General features: G+C 34.7%; 1 non-coding gene across 1 annotated transcript; it reads left to right on the top strand.

Annotated features, from left to right (window-relative positions):
* The first annotated feature begins 412 nt into the window (after positions 1 to 412).
* On the top strand, positions 413 to 544 carry LOC112861897 (U6atac minor spliceosomal RNA). Its single transcript, XR_003223771.1, has one exon. It is a non-coding gene; the product is annotated as a U6atac minor spliceosomal RNA (small nuclear RNA).
* The last annotated feature ends 13,797 nt before the right edge of the window (positions 545 to 14,341 follow it).

Raw genomic sequence — 14,341 nt, 5'->3', positions numbered from 1 at the left:
AGTGTTAATTGGAGATTTACATGTGCATTGAGAGAATAATATACCTCATTATTCTTGAGTAACAGTTACTGACTTTTAAAGGCCATTTAGAATGTATGACAGGAAACAAATAAAAGCATTCCACTTAACTTTTTGAAAGTTATTTTCATATACCAGAAAATGAAACAAAAGGCTTCATGAATATTCCACTGCCATAGTTTTAATTTTATAACTTCCACAACAAAACCTTTAGAATTCCCTTTGTAGCTTAACTAGCTGGGGAATATGTGAAGTAAGTATATCTTAAGTCTGCTTTGTGGTAGGTGACCATGGCCTAGAAGAGTATATGCTATTTACTTTGTTGTTGTCGTTTTAGGTATTTAAACCATTAGAAATCCGCTGATGTCTCTAGTGTTCAAATAATTAAGATTTTGTGATGTGTAAAAGGAGAGAAGGTTATAGCACTCCTGTTGATTGACAAGGATGAAAGAGGCCCTTGGTCCTGACAACATATATATGGGTAAGGCATTGCTACCTACTTTGTGGCATCTAACCATCATTTTTATAGGCAATGAGGATTTAAGAGTGTGCTTATGATGAGCATAGGGTTGTGTATAGAAATATTGAATCACTATAGTGTACACCTGAAACTAATATTACACTGTATGTTAACTGGAATTTAATTAAATACTTAAAAATAAACACATAATTAAGATTTCTTGAAAGATCACCTTGTCATATTACCATAAAAATAAGTAATTATTGAACACATATATGACAGTCACTATTTTTTAAGTGCATTTCAAGTATGAACTTACTAATACTCAGCAACCCTGTGAGGTCAGTATCATTATCCCTATCTTATAGGTGACATAATAGAGGCATCAAAAGGTTAGTTAACTTGCCTAAAGTTAACACACATAGTAAGTGGTAGAGTTAGGATTTGAACCCTGGTCACATGGCTTAACAAATGGAGCTTGATGTAGTTATATTGGCTCAAATGAGTTGGCTTTGTCCTAAAATATGAACACACTAGTTAACAAATTAAAACCTTCTAGTTAATCCAACTTATTTTATTTTATTTTATTTTATTTTATTTTATTTTATTTTATTTCATTTCATTTCATTTCATTTCATTTCACTTTACTTTTATTTTATTTTATTTTATTTTATTTTATTTTATTTAAGTTTATTAATTTGTTTTGAGACAGAGAGGAAGAGTGTGCATGCACATGTTGGGGAAAGGCAGAGAGAGGAGAGAATCCCAAGCAGGCTCTGTGCTGTGCTGTCATTGCAGAGCCTGACGTAAGGCTTGACCTCATGAACTGTGTCCAACTCATTTTTTTTAGGAGTCATGTTAGATAAACTATTTTTACGCATACTTCATAGGATTATTTCAACAGTCACTCATATAGTTTAGGAAAATATTTCTTCCAACCTCACACCATAATCTTCCTGAGAAGTTTCTCCAGGGACAATTTCAAAGCTCTTGTAAGAGCTAACATGTACAGAATGCTTTTCTAAGACAGATGCTATCGTATGCATTTTTTTTCATATATTAAATCCAGGAACTACCTTTGAGATACAGTTGCTGTCCTTTTATAGATAATGAAAATGAGGCAGAGAAAGGACAAGTAATGTTCACATGTGAAAAGAATTTGAACAGAGGAAGCCTAATTCCAGAAAGAAGACATGATGTGACTGAAGAAAAGTGGATATTGAGTTCAGTGAGCCTGGATTTAAATCCCACATTATAGTGCCATAGAGGGAGATAGGGAGGGAGAGCATAGCATCGTCTTGTAGATAAGTTAAACAGAGTCAAGCCAAAGAAAGTTGGTCTGCTTTTTATTTTTGTCATGCACAGGCCATTTTATTATGTTTTTAATTTTTTTAATATTTATTCAGTTTTGAGAGAGAGAGTGTGTTAGCAGGGGAGGGGCAGAGAGAGAGGGAGACACAGAATCCGAAGCTGTCAACACAGAGCCGGATGGAAAACTTGAACTCTTGAACTGTGAGATCATGACCTGAGCTGAAGTCAGACGCCCAACTGACTGAGCCACCCCAGCGCACCATGCATAGGCCATGTAAAAAAAAAATGCCAGGGATGAAATAATCCTCCCTACTGCCTTCTGAAGTGGGATGCTCTACCTTCCTTTCATACACTTTTACCAGGACAGACCCTTAATTAATAACATGTTTTGAGCCTTGATTAATGACATGAAAATAAGATTAGAAACAGGTAGTCCACAGGATTGCTGTAAATGACAAAACAGAAGTGAAATAATTTGTAAACAGAAGGTAGAGTCACTCCAAGATAATAGGAGTCCTTTAATTTGAGGCAAAAATTATATGACATTTGGCTTCTAAAAGAGGTTTTAGTACTTGGCCAGCTATGTCCCCTTCACATTAACTCACTGCTCACACTCAGAGAGCCTGATCATACAAAGCTCTGGTGAAGGTGGGTGGTGTAAACTCTCGTTCTAAATCTGCCATGCATGCAGGCTTTAGAATGTGACCTATAATTTTCAAACCACAGAATACTGTTTGTGTGTTTTTTTAATGTTTCTTGACTCAAATTAATTTATAAATAGGAGAAGAAAATATTGGGACCTCAGTACCATCCAGTTGATATAGCACATCCTTCAAGCTTATTATCTATTTGTTTATTAAACAAATAGTATCAAACACCATGTACCAGGCATGCACCAGATTCTGGGAATAATATCTACTATTTTCTTTCTATGACTGCTGAAACAAATTACAACATGCTTAGTGGTTAAACACAGCAAAATATATTATCATATAGCTCTGTAGGTTAGAAGTCTAACATGTTATCATCGGGCGAAAGCCAAATTGCTAGCTGAGCTGCATTCCTTTCTGAGGCACCAGAGGAGAAACCATTTCCTTGCTTTTTCCAGCTTCTAAAGGCTACCCGTATTCCTTGGCTCATGACCACCTTCCATCTTCAAACCAGTAATGCTTGGTCTAGCCTTTCTCACACTGAATCATTTTGACACTGATTCTCCCAACTCCTTCTTTCACTTCTGAGGATATTTGTGATCACATGACTTCCACTCCTGATAATCCAGAAGTTTCCCTATTTTAGGGTCAGCTGATTGCAAGCATATTTCTGTTTGCAATTCTAACTCCCCTTGGCCATGTAACATACTAGTAGGATCCAGGGATTAGAACATGGACATCTTTGTGGACCATTACTCTGCTTCCTGCATCATCTCTGTTCACACATTACTTTAAGCTTATGGAAGAGAGGTACTCACTACCTGATTAAGCAAATAAATATATACTTCAGGAACTGTGATATATGCTATTAATGTTTTATGGTATTATGAGTGTTTAAATCATGGAGAGGTGATATAGATCATGGAATTTTTCCTTAGTTGGCTACATTTGTCTTGACATTTAGAGGAAGAGTGTATAGTTCAATTAGTGAAAGAATTAAGGAAGAGATTTCTCATAGAACCACATATAAGGGTTTAGAAGTAAGAGAAAACAAGAGAATTGGAGGAACGAAGCAAAAACCAGTGTGCCTGTAGCAAAATGAGCCTTGTAATTCAACTTAAAGCCATTACCAACAATCTGTTATATTCTACTGGTTGAGATGTTAGGAATAAAACAGGGAAGAAAATTTGGGTTCTTCATTTTCTTCTACCTCCGGGAATGGCTCATGCTCTTTTTAAATTATATATTTGGCTCTGGGTAGTGTAAAAACACTTGCTCAGATGGGTACAGAGAGTGTACTGTTGTTTTGTTTTCAGCTCCCTGAGATATTTAGAATATTTTTAGGCATATCATGCAAGTAAGATCTTCAGTAATTCTGTAGAATTCAAGAGTGTTTCAAATCATTTGTCATTTACTATGCTTATATATGCTTAGTGTTTTTCCCTATTATAATTTGAGTTTTTTTAGATATTAGGATAATAATTCTACCCATATCAGTATTACGGATTTGATCTTTTTTTAACAATTGAAACAAATTTAACCTTTCCTTAAACCAGCATAAGTTGAATATTTTCTTATTGTGCTAAAGTTGGCTTATAGGAGGAAAGAAAAGTAAAATTATACTTACAGTTAATTTAGTAATCACGTATATTTGCAGTATTAGACAATTGCAAAAGTCTCTGCCATAACATGGCTAAAGGAACTTTGTGGTCTAGTATACCTGTTTCTGAATTTCTCTCATTGGTTGAGTAACCTTATTAAATTAACACAAGTTCTTTTATTTTCAGATTCTGTATCAGAAAAGTGGGATGATAATACTATAGAATGGTGGAATGGGATTATGTATGTGAAGTGATCAATATAATGCTGAACAGAGAATTCTCAATATTTGGTAGTTGTTATGTTTATTATTAAGTAGTTATTATCTGGCCATAACATTCTTGCTAATATATTTCTATTACTGTACTATTCGTCTCCTTAATAGTAAATGTTAAGAAAGCTAATGAAGAGAGAGAGAAAAAGTAATGCAAAGTAGCTTTCTAACCTTGGTATTTTTGAAGCTTTGTCTGTGACGTGATATTGACCGCAGGGCACGTGTTTGGAGCCTTTCTGGGTTTGATGTTTCCCGACCTTCTCTGACATTCTTCTGACCCTCCCAGCAGTTTTTCTCCAGCTCTCTTCAACATTTCCTCAGCTTCCTGGCTGTGCTTCAACACTCTTGGAAATTTTCCCAGATGATTCATGAAAAATCATGTAGAGTAAGAACCTCAGGGTCACAGACTTAGAAGAGGGGGTTCTGAAGGGCAAAATAAGACTATCCAACAAAAGTTGTTCGTGACTTAACAGAGAAGTTTTAACTAAAAGAAAAATATTATTGTGTTGAGTAGAATAAACATGAGGATTTCATAGAATCAAATAAATCATCTAAAGACAAGAAAACTGAACTGGATGGGGGTGATTTCTGTAGTGGGGTTTCTATTTTAACAGTGATTTTTCAGTTTGCATAGTTCATATAAGGTCTCTCCTATACACATGTATGAAGAGAGACTTATATATCCAAAACAAACAGTATCTCTGTAACTCTAATTAGAGGTTCAATAAAATAGCTAGAACAGAAACTAAAGCTCAAAGAAAGATCACGGTTTTAAATCCACACTTTAAGAATATATTTGTCATAGTAAATGTTAATAGAAATAATTTTCAAAATAAATGTTTTGAAACAAAACTTTTCATGGGAAGCAATGTGGCTTGTAAGATAAAAAGAGCTGTAAAGTTAACTAAAATGGTAACTCATTGTGATTAGACAATAGCTGTAAGTATATAACACTTATATGTCTCAGCTATTTTTGATAGTACCATTTATGTTGAGCAATATGCCTTTCCTTACCTGACCTGGAAAGCTACCATGATTCTTGTTTGTCAGTATGTGCCAGATGCACTAAAAAAAATCGGAAGTGGAAAATCAGGGCTGACTGCTGATATCCTCTTGGTTTGAGTCTCAAGGCCCTTGAATCTGAAGGCTACTATGCCAGCATTTACCCAAAGTCATGGGCAACTCTGGAGAAACTGACAAGGCCAGTTTCTAAGATCTAGTTTCGGTGGGAGTTCATAAAGTTACATAGCTCTGATGTGTTGGCACCTACCAGAGAGTTTTCCAGGTACTCCCGAGTCCTATTTCTGATCAGGCAGAATGACATTCCTATCTTTTTTAGTCCAAAAAGTTTTCTCTTTCTCTTTTTCCTTCCTATTATTTATTCTCTAGAGTTAGCTTTTATAAAACTTTGAAAACTCCATGGTTCCTTGATATCATGCTAGTTTGATTTTTCAACTTCCAGACAAACATACACATTAGTGAAAGATTTGGACATAACCTAGCTATTGAAAAGCAGTTGGGTATGATAGAAAGTAGATATGTACACATATCTTAACAGTTTTTTTTTTTTTTTTGAGGTTAAGCATTTGATCTTTAAGGAGTTGTTTGTCTCCCTTTGTCTTGCAAGATATCATCATCCTGACCCTAAGTTCACCCATTTAACAAATACTGTGTTTGCTGAGGTCCTTTTATAAGCTAGATTCTGTGTTAAGTGAAGGGTATACAATGGTGATTAAAACAACATGATTGCTGTTATCATGAAAATCACAGTACTGGGAAGGATAGACAGCAAATATTCATGTCATTATCATCTATAAGATAAAAGAACAAAAAGATATGCATGAATTCCACATCAAAACAAACACTAATACTCTATATATGCTCTGAAAGCTAGAAACCTAGACTGCTAGGAACTCCTATAAAAACCCTGCATCAAATGAACAATTACAATGGATAAGGCAGGAAGGAACAGAGTGATGAATTAGACTTCATTCCTCATGTCCAGGAACTGATAGTTTCTGGCTAAGAGGATAAAGCTAGCTTTATGGAGAAGATGACATTTAGAATGAAATTCTAGGATAAGGATGATAAAGAAATATGGTAAAGGGCACTAACTGCCAGGCAGAAAGAATAACCTCCACATCTGACCCTTATTTTGTGCCCTTTTGATTCCAGAACTAATCTGGTGTGTTTACATTTTCCATTATCCCTGGTGCTTGGTGGTAACTGCTCCCTGCCTAGCCTAAAATATGCTTGGGGTGGAAGATAAAAAGAGCAAAAGACCATTACTTCTATCATTATTTAGTTGAGTGAGATTTTTTTAAAAATCTCCAAATAAATCCTTAAAAATTTAAGAAAATATTAGAAATAACCCACATTTTGGAACCTAATGATGTTAGAAAAAATAATGATAATTATCAAAACTCAATGAAGTTTACTCAGACTAACTGATACTTGGGAAACCCAGCTCCTGTTTTCTTTGCCCTAACTTAAAGCCTATTTGAAGCACTTTCATTCAGACTTTAATCATTTTTCCCTCTTTCTGTTTTGGTTCTAATTCTTCAAATTAAAGTTGATACATAGTTAATTTTATTCTTATTATGAAATATATATGTGTATTATATATGCTTTATTCATATTTGATAAATTTATGTATGCATTCTGTCAGAATGTCTGATAAAACTCATAATACATTTCTTACTAAAATGAAAATGAAAAGTTTGGGGAAGAAAAAGAGATTGACAATTAAATGACTTATTCAGGAAGACTTGAGTTCTGTATCCTTACAGCATAGAGTGTACCCATCAGCAAGTTTCTGTTACATCTCAGGAATATTCCTATCACAATTGGAAACTTAGCCACTGAAACTTAATTGTTACGATCAAACTGGAAGCACAGTATTTAAATAAGTTGTCAAAAATTAGGATTTATGCTCTTTAGATGCTCTCTATTTTAATTACCAAAGTCTCCCTACAGAAGACAATGTATTAATAATAAATAGCTCTTGTATATAAATGTTCATTGATGTGTATGTGTGTGTGCCTGCCTTGTCCCTTGTATTGAAAGGTATCTTGTCTTAAAACAAAAATGCACATGCAATACTACTGTAACTAATAAATCATGTATGAAAAATGTGAAAGATGGCATTATATATCAGTCAGTGCTTCTTTGTATAATTAGATATATTTTCTTCAGTTTCTGCAGACCATCTATGACATTTTTGTTTTAAAAGTTCATTCATAATGTAAATGAATAATGCATTTTCTCATGATGGACACCCTGAACTCTAATGTCATGTCACTGATGATGGGGCTGTCACAAATGTGAGAAGAGAAATGATAACTAGAGAAGTTATTTTTTACCCCACCAAATGTTAAGAAAAAAAAAATTACTATGCATTAGCATTGGACAAACACTCTGCCCACTTCTATAGTTTATAGGGATCAACTTTCTAGAAAGCCATGGATGCCTTCCATCTGTTGATTTACTCTAGAAAGGAAGAAATTTTAGTTTAGAATAGGAGGAAGAATTTATCCCTGGTGAGACACTGGAAGCAAGTAAAGCTCTATAACATGTAACTCACTGGAGAATATCTTTTCTTTTCTTTTCTTTTCTTTTCTTTTCTTTTCTTTTCTTTTCTTTTCTTTTTTCTTTTCTTAAAAATATTTATTTAGTTATTTAGTTATTTATTTACTTACTTACTTATTTAATGTTTTAAGAGAGAAAGAGAGGGAGAGGGTCAGAGACAGGGAGACAGAGAGAGAGAATCCAAAGCAGGCTTTGTACTACCAGCTCAGAGCCCTATGCAGGACTTGAACCCAGGAACCCACGAACCCTAGATAATGACCTGAGGCAAAATCAAGAGGCAGACACTTAACTGACTGTGCCACCCATGTGCCATTTATTTATTTATTTATTTATTGTCATTTTTTAATATTTATTTTTGACAGAGATAGAGTGAGCAGAGGAGGTGTGGAGAGAGAGGGAGACAGACAATCCAAACTGGGCTCCATGCAGACAACGAAGAGCCTGATGTGGACTAGAACTAATAACGAACCATGAGAACATGACCTTAGCCAAAGTCTCATCTCAACCAACTGAACCACCGAGGTGCCCCTATTTTTTTTTTTTTATTACTTTAGATAGACAGAGAGAGTGAGCAGGGTAGAGGGATGGGGCGTGGAGAGGGAGGGAGAATCTTAAGTAGGCTCCACACTCAGTGTGGAGACCCATTGCAGGGTTCAATCTCAGGACCCTGATCTGAGATCATGACCTGAGCAAGAGTTGGAAGCTTAACTGACTGAACCACCCAGGAGTCCTGGGAATTTCTTAATAGAAGGTGTCGTTTTAGGATTAAATAACTATTTTAATAAGGAAGACACATTTTTAAATTTGAGTTTATTTGACAATTCTGGGCAAGTCAAGTATTTTACATAATATATTTGGAAGAGATAAGAATATATTGAATAATGTATATTATTTAACAATTCCTCATTCATATCATCCCATTTTGTTCCTGCAACAATCTTGCTATATAGTATATGCATATGTAGTATTATTAACCTGGTTATGATAATAAAACAAATCACAGGATAATGAGAAGTAAGTCCCAATTTTTCTAACTTGTAATCTGGTTTTATTATCATGATAGGTAAGACAAAAACTTTCTTCTGAAATACTTAAATAATGGAAATAAAAGGTAAGCATTGTTTTAAAATGGTTCAGGGAGGCGGTGCCTGGGTGGTCCATTAGGTTAAGTGTCCGACTTTGGCTCAAGTCATGATCTCATGGTTCAGTTTTTGAGTCGGAGCCCTGTACTGGGCTCTCTGCTGTTAATGCAGAGCCTGCTTCAGATCCTGTCTGCTTATCTCTCTGCCCCTCCCCCACTCACAGGTGCTATGTCTCTTTAAAAATAAACATTAAGAAAAAATTGTTCAGGGATAAATTATCTAGTTATTAGTATCATCTCTTTCCTGTATTTTAAGTTCTTTAAGTGGCAATCTTTAATAGCTATAGAGATCACCTTATAAGTCACAAAATATATACTCAATAAATACCTGTTAAATAAATGCACAAGTATTCACAGAATTTGTTTTAGTTTAATTGTTTTACTACTATCTTATCAGCTTGTTTTACCCTATCGGGAAATAAGGATCCCTCTAAACTTTCTAGTTTCAGAGTGTATAAATATGCATCTATTTAATCTAGGCTATCAAACATCTTTCATCTGGCTAACTTCCAGAGAAAAGCCTTAATCTCTCACAAAGTAACCAAAGCAAATTCCTAGGGGTGGGTAGAACAAAGTCTGGTGTCTTATATTAAAATATAGTGAAGTATGATACATGAAATTTTAATGGCTAAGTTTCTAACAAGTATAGGAGTGTCTTAAATGTAATAAAATCCTGAAATGTACATTCAGTGCCATAAGAATATATAACACAAATCTTGAAGAAGTCATTTAACAATGTATTTTTTGCCCCAAGATTTTAATTATTCTAAATTTAATACCAACACATTTATGCATGCACATACATAATACAACCAATTAGTGTGATGAGTTCTTGAGGAAAGGAAGATATTGAAGGCATTATAAATCCTTTTCACTTGTTAGAGCACCGAGAAATTAATTCCTACTCATTTTACTATGTAACCCACCCAACCATGTGTTACATATCTATATTTTCCCCATTCTTGCTAGTAATGTCTTTCCTCAGGCCCATCTACAAAGAGATACACACTTTCAGGAGAAAGAAACTAAAAGATCATGTATATACATCATTTGGAACTGAAAGCACATCTGGAGCAATGCCCCTCAACTTTTAAAAGATCTGTATGTTGATGAAGTCCCAGTAGTCCAATAGTTCATTTTTGCTTTTATTTCCCTTGCTCCTGGAGACATGTCAAGTAACTAGTTGCTGCGGCCGACTTCACAGGTTGCTGCCTGTTTTCTCCTGTAGGATTTTGGTAGTTTCCTGTCTCACATTTAGGTATTTCATCCATTTTGAGTTTATTTTTGTGTATGGTGTAAGAAAGCGATCCAGTTTCATTTTTCTATGTGTCACTGTCCTGTTCTCCCAGCACCATGTGCTGAAGAGACTGTCTCTTTTCCATTGGATACTCTTTCCTGCTTTGTTGAAGATTAGTTGGCCATATATTTCTCTGTCCGTTTCTGAATTCTCTATTCCTTTGAACTGTGTGTCTGTTTTTGTGCCAATCCATACTTTCTTGATGATTACAGCTTTGTAATACAGCTTAAAGTACGGACTTGTGATGCCTCCAGCTTTTGTTTTCATCTTTCAACATAATTTTGGCTATTTGGGGTCTTTTCTGGTTCCATTCAAATTTTAGGATTGTTTGTTCTAGCTCTGTGAAGAATGCTGGTGTTACTGTGATAGGAATTGCATTTAATGTGTAGAATGCTTTGAGTAGTATTGACATTTTAACAATATTTGTTCTTCCAATTCATGAGCATGGAATGTTCTTCCATTTCTTTATGTCTTTCTCATTTTTTTTTCATAAGATTTCTATAGTTTTCAGCATACAGATCTTTTACCTCTTTGGTTAATTGTATTCCTAGGTATCCTATGGTTTTGGTGCAACCGTAAATGGGATTGATTCCTTGATATCTCTTTCTGCTGCTTCATTATTGGTATATAGAAATGCAACCCATTTCTGTACATTGATTTTATATCCTGCAACTTTGCTGATTTCCTGTATCAGCTCTAGCAGTTTTTTGGTGAAATCTTTGGGGTTGTCCATGTAAAGTATCATGTCATCTGTGAAGAGTGAAAGTTTGACTTCTTTATTGCCAATTTGGATGCCTTTCATTGCTGCTGAGGCTAGGACTTCCAGTAATATGTTGAACAACAGTGGTGAGAGTGGACATCCTGTTGTTCTCCTGATCCCAGGGGGAAAGCTCTCAGTTTTTCCCCATTGAGGATGATATGAGTTGTGGGCCTCTTATATATGGCTTTTATGATGTTAAGATATGTTCCTTCTGTCCCTACTTTCTTGAGTGTTTTTATCAAGAAAGGATGCTGTATTTTGTCAAATGCCTCTTTTGCTTCTATTGAAAGAATCATATGGCTCTTATCCCTTTTTTTATTAATGTGGAGTATCATATTGATTTATTTGAGAATATTGAACCAGCCCTGCAACCCAAGAATAAATCCCACTTGAGCATGGTGAATAATTCTTTTAATGTACTGTTGAATTTGATTTGCTAGTATCTGCACAGCAAAGGAAACAGTCAACAAAACTAATAGGCAATGGACGGAATGGGAGGAGATGTTTGCAAATGACATATCAGATAATGGGTTAGTATTCAAAATCTATAAAGAACTTACCAAACCCACCCCCCCCCCCAAAAAAAAAACACAGTGAAGAAATGGGCAAAAAACATGAACAGACACTTTTTCAAAGAAGAAATCCAGATGGTTAACAGACAGATGAAAAGATGCTCAGTATCACTCATCATCAGGGAAATACAAATCAAAACCACAATGAGATACCACCTGACACCTGTCAGAATGGCTAATATTAATAACTCAGGAAACAACAGATGCTGGTGAGGATGTGGAGAAAAGGGAACCCTTTTCCACTGTTGGTAGGAATGCAAACTGGTGCAGCCACTCTGGAACAGCATGGAGGTTCCTCATCAAGTTAAAAATAAAACTATCCTGCAACCTAGTAGCTGTACTACTAAGTATTTATACAAAGGATATAAAAATGCTGATTCAAAAGAGCAAATGTACCCTGATGTTTATAGCAGCACTGTCAACAATAGCCAAATGATGGAAAGAACCCAAATGTCCATTGACTGATGTATGGATAAAGAAGATGTGATATGTGTGTGTGTGTGTATGTATATATATATATTTTTTCCTGTGTGTGTGTGTGTGTATACATATATATATATATATATATATGTGTGTGTGTGTATGTATATATGTGAATATATATATACATACACACACAGACATATACACACACAATGGAAATGAAATACTACTTGGTAATGAAAAGAATGAAATCTTGCCATTTGCAACAACGTGGATGGAACTAGAGTGTATTATGCTAAGCAACATAAGTCAGAGAAAGGTAACATATGTGGGATTTGAGAAACACAGATTTCTCAAAATTCACTCATATGTGGAATTTGAGAGGCACAACAGATGAACATAGGGGAAGGGAAGGAAAAATAAGATAGAAACAGAGGGAGGCAAACCATAAGATACTCTTAAATATAGAGAACAAAATGAGGGTTGCTATAGGGTAGGTGGGTGGGTAGATGGGCTAAATGGATGATGGGCATTAAGGAGGGCACTTTCTGGGATCATCTCTGGGTGTCATATGTCATATCTGAAACCAAGACTAAAGTGTATGTTAACTAACCTGAATTTACATTAAAAAAAAAAGCTCTATACATATATATATATATGCATCTTTGATGAAGTATGGAATCAGATAATAAAAATAATGATTATTTATATGTTTTTTCCATAGTTTTTGAAGGGCATTTGCGCCTTGTCATAATTTTATTGGTAAGCATTAATAAGAGCCCATAAAAAATGGATATACCCTGTTCTGTAGTGGAAAGTATATGGATTAGGATGACAACTTTCTACTTATTAATGTTGAGCTAGTTAATTATTTCTTAGTTCTAGTTTTCTAATCAATAAAATGAGAGGTGAGAAAGGGATCGTATATTCATTATAGATGTATCCATTATTTATTGATATAAAAATATTGGTTAACAAACTACCTAACCACTCAGTGCTTTAAAAACGGTAATCTTTTGTTATTACTCAGGAGTCTATGTGGTCGTCAGGATGGTGCTGTTGATCTGGACTGAAATTGGATCATTGTGTTTGCATTCACTTAGTATATCTGTAATCAGTTGGCATGTCATTTGGACACTCTCTGGTCTAGGACATCCTCAGCTTGACTGTTTATCTCTGCTTTACATCATCTTTCAACCTGGATTAGACTTCTTTTCCTCTTTCCTTTAGAATCTTTTTGAGTGAATAAAACTACTCTTAGTGTCTTACGGCCTAGGCTTGAATCTAATACTCTATTAATCTGTGATTTCTGTTGGTGAAAGAAGAAAAACCATGTTCACTTGGATTCAAGTAGTTGGGCACAGATGTTATCCTTTAAAGAATGAGCAGAGGGCCCCATTGCAAAAGAAGTGGAGGATTGGGGCCATTTCTGCATTGAATCTACTGTTTATGGTTTTGTAAATTTTAAGTAAAATAATGTATAATATATATACAGTTCTTTGCAATGCTGCAGTCTCCCGATGTCCATCCCTTATTTTACATAAGAGGAAACAGAGATATAGAGAGTATAATTGGTTTATTGAAGGTGACCTAATAATAAAACTCAGATTTGGCTCCAGAATCTAGACCTCCTGCTTCCTATGTAATTAGCATCTCATTCTGGTAGAGTAGATGATATATTGAAATAAATAAAGTAGATGAAACTTGATTATTACATAGTTATGCCTTACTGTGTAGTATTCCTTACAGTGTAGCAGTATGTGTTGGTGATAGTTTTGTTGCATTCTAATCCTGTGTAATTTAAGGGGCAAATTTTTATTTTATTACTAATTTTAATATCATCCAACCTGCTGTCATTATCAAGATCATCTGTAACTTGAAAGAGACTCCAGGAAAATACTTTTTCAATTTTATATGCTTCTGGCTGGAAAACAAAAAATCACATCAAACATATTTAAGAAAGTGTCAATTTAAACCCTGACAAAATATAAGTGATAATTTATTTTTACTTAGGCTTATAGCACTTGTTACTCTTATATCTACTTTTTCTTTTCTGTGTAATCTTAAAGGTATCAGAAAGAAACATCTCGAGTGATTAACAGTATTGGCAAATCTCTAATTGTAATTTGGATGAACCATTGGTCAATACTGTCCTAGATTCTCCTTTTAAACTTGATAAACCTTCCACTTGCATCAAATGAAAATGAAGCAACCCATGCTAGGCCATGAGTTAGTCATATAATAGCCA

This window comes from Puma concolor, chromosome A1 (assembly GCF_028749965.1).
Source record: "Puma concolor isolate L17-30 chromosome A1, mPumCon1.1.hap2, whole genome shotgun sequence".
NCBI classification, from domain to species: domain Eukaryota; kingdom Metazoa; phylum Chordata; class Mammalia; order Carnivora; family Felidae; genus Puma; species Puma concolor.
Note: the sequence above shows the minus strand (reverse complement) of the source record. Positions and strands in the feature narration are given on the sequence as shown.